This window comes from Olea europaea, unplaced genomic scaffold (genome assembly GCF_002742605.1).
Source record: "Olea europaea var. sylvestris unplaced genomic scaffold, O_europaea_v1 scaffold256, whole genome shotgun sequence".
Classification (NCBI taxonomy): domain Eukaryota; kingdom Viridiplantae; phylum Streptophyta; class Magnoliopsida; order Lamiales; family Oleaceae; genus Olea; species Olea europaea.
The window spans coordinates 837748-841692 of NW_019243883.1; positions in this window are offsets into that span (position 1 = coordinate 837748).

The window sequence follows — 3945 nt, forward strand, 5'->3', positions numbered from 1 at the left end:
GACGGTATTGCAGCACTCGTTTCCCAAGATACAACGACCTCATCTTGTAATAGTAGTACTCCAAATTACAAGACTCGACGAACCCGTAAAGTTTAGATCTCTCCACACACATTGGATGACTAAAATGCACAAAAAGTAATTTTTGAGAACTGAATTATAAAAGCAGAAATTATGCAGGGACAAGGGGATATTTTCGGAAGAGTAGAAAATCAATTCTGATTTTGGAATGAATAAAAATCGGGGTATGAGGGCCTATTTATAGATGTTGAAAGGTTGTGTCCCAACTAGGGTTAGGCAAATCTCCCGAACCGAACCCAACGGTTCTTGTCAAATTAAATACCCGAACGGGTATCTGAATTGAGAACCGACGGGTACGGTTCGGTTCTCGGTTCTAGACCAAGAATCGAATAACCAAATAAGAACCAAATCTTTCTAATTTTTTTTATATTGAGTAAAATCAAATTATTTTAATTTTAATTTTTTCTAAACAAATTAATAAATTAATGATTTCTAAATCCAAATTAAAAACAAAATTTTGACCCAATAATTTGTTTCATTTCTAATTTTTTTATTTTTAGCCCAATTACCCATTTTATTGTTTCATTTCTTAGCCAAACAATATCAAATCCACTAAAAACCCTAAGCACCTACACTAAAGTGCATAACGTTGTCTCGACTCTCACACTCACTCTCGCGACCTCGCTAATATTCCAAAACATATACAATCGTCGGCCGACACTCTGACCTCCGATTGAAGCTGTGACTTCCGCCGACCGAAACTTTGATCGTAGCAATCATTTGAACAAGGTAGTTTACTAGTCTCTGACATTCCAAAACCATTGAATGTATCATTAGTCGTATTTATATAATGTTGTTATAAATGTTAAAAATTTAATTATAGTACAGAACCGAACGGAACGGAACGGAACCCGAACGGTTCCATAATTATATTTGGACCCGACGGTTCCATTTACTAGATACCCGAAAAATTTGGTTCGGTTCGATTCTCTTTAGAACCGAACCGAACCGACTCGCACTCACCCCTTGTCCCAGTCTAAAAGACACAAACAGTTTGGACAGTCAACCGTCACAACCCGCCAAATTCTAGAAGCACCGCACCACGTGTCACACACAGAAAATTCGAGGAAGAAAAATTAACAATATAAAATATATTATTATTATTATTATTATAATAAAATAATTATATGTTATTTTACCAAAAAATATATATCACCTTGGCCCAAGCCCAAGACCCCCGACCCGTCGGCGGCGACGGCGCGCGCGTGTGGGTTTTGGCTTAACCTACTAGCATGTAGGTTCTCTCTCCCTCAAAGACTATTGGTACCCCTTGGGGCCCAAACCCAAGTCTCAAACTTGAGCTATATAAGGTGGTTTATATTCTTCTAGTTTTCCTATATGGGATTGGTATTTTTCAATTTCCCACCTATTTTATTTCAACATCAAGTGGGTATCTTTTGACCTTAATTTCTCATTCACCCTAAATTGGTTTTGAAAAAATAAATATACCATATTAATCTGCTCATAGAGTAAAACACATTCGGTCAAAGAAATCTTATTTCCGATTAACAGGACCCACTAAATTAATTGGTTAAAAGTTGATCAAACCAACTAATTAAATCCAATTTTCCAACAATAAGAGAGACAAAACAAAACAAGAACCCAAATGAAAGCCATAAAATTATTTCTAATTGTGTGAAGATAATATGGTGAGAAATAGTGACACCAACTAGAGAAAAAATTAATGGCCGGTGAAAAATATTTAAATATCGAAAGTTTGATAACCTTATGTTGTATGAATTATGTTAGTCCGTTGAAACTTAAGAAAAAAGACCCCCGACCCAACCCGATTGGTCGGCGGCGACGGCGCGCGCATGTGGGTTTTAGCTTAACCTACTAGTATATAGGTTCTCCCTCCCTCAAAGACTATTGGTACCTCTTGGGGCCCAAACCCAAGTCCCAAACTTAAGCTATATAAGGTGGTTTATATTCTTCTAGTTTTCCTATGTGGGATTGATATTTTTCAATTTCCCACCTATTTCAATTCAACATCAAGTGGGTATCTTTTGACCTTAATTTCTCATTCACCCTAAATTGGTTTTGAAAAAGTAAATATACCATATTAATCTACTCATGGAGTAGAACACATTCGACCAAAGAAATTTTATTTCCGATTAACGGGATCCACTAAATTAATTGGTCAAAAGTTGGTCAAGCCAACTAATTAAACCCAATTTTCCAACAATAAGAGACACAAAACAAAACAAGAACCCAAATGAAAGCCATAAAATTATTTCTAGTTGTGTGAAGATAATATGGAGAGAAATAGTGACACCAAATTGAGAAAAAATTTATGGCCGGTGAAAAATATTTTAATATCGAAAGTTTGATAACCTTATGCTGTATGAAATATGTTAGTCCGTTGAAACTTAAGAAAAAAAAAAATAGCTAGCATAGTAATTAAATTAACAACTTCCCAAAAGAATAGAGAAATTATGTGGATGCAAATACATTAGTGAGAGAGAGAGAGAGAGAGAGAGAGAGAGTAGAAATCAGGTATCTATATAGATCCTGTTCATGGATTAACGAAAATGTGCAAAAGCTCAATAACAATCGCTCAAAAAATATAATATTTTCCTAGGATTTATTAAAAAAGAAAAATTCTTCTATATATAAATAAATAAACAACCATAACTCAATCTCTCAAAATGGGAAACAAATAACCATATATTTTATATATAGGACATGAAGCAAGTGATTAGGTACAAAGGATATTTTGGCCAGCCTACTTGTTTCTTGTCGACACCTTCACTTTTCATAGAACTAAGCAAAGAAAAATTGTTAGAATCAAAGATTATGTAACCCCGATTCTTTCTCTAATTCATTATCGGATTCTGATTAATATTTTTAATGAATAGGTATCACAAATTTTTGATGGTCGACAGATTTATTAACTATTTGTTTTGGGTGAAATGTTTTTAATTAGATAGTTATATATCTGTATTAAAATAATTTAGGTTTAATTAATATAGAATGATAATTTATGGAGAAAGACTTTGTTAGGACGGTCGGTCGCACCGTTCTACGTGATGTCATTATCAAATGAAAAGTAACCACCTAGTTGGGTGGTCCACCTTTGCTCAATGAGGTGAGACCGCCCCACGGTCGCACCACGTAAGACGGTGCAATCATCCCACCAAAGCTTTTCTCATATATATGACTATTTAATTTTTTATTATTGGTACCCATGTTTCTTTAATGCTGAGTCAAAAAATATAGTTGTTTGTACATGTTCAAAGTTAATAATTTTAATTGATTCTCGTCATATTAGATTTTTCATAGATAGATTTTTGCTAGGGAAATAAGTTGTTTCCAAGCGCCGTTTGATCTTAGCTTCTCTCATATTTTCGCCCTCATGGTCATCAAATTAAGTCAGCCTTCTATGATTTTATCAACACAACGAAACTAGCAAATTAGGCAAGATAGTGAAACTAGACTTAGAGAGCACAAGAGAGAACTAGTAGGATACTTGTAGAAATATTCAGAAGGTTGCAATACCATTCTAAGGACGTCGTAGAAAAATATGATGAATGCCATAGATTGAAATAGATCACTGTCTATATAAAGGAAGTTGACATGGAAAGAGCCCAAAGGAATCTCATTTATAAATGGAGAAATTAGGGCCACTACACCCTAAAATTGAGAAAAATATATTCACATATGTTTTTTTAACTTTCAACTTCAATAATTAGTTTTAAAGTTTATTTATTCACAAATCAAGTTATAATTCTACTTTTTAAATATTAATCGTATAATTTAATATTAATAATATAACTTCTAATTATGGATAATTACTGAGGAAGAGAGAATTTAATCAAAATAAACAAAAACTCCTCTATTAATTTCCTTATTTTTTTAAATGTTGGC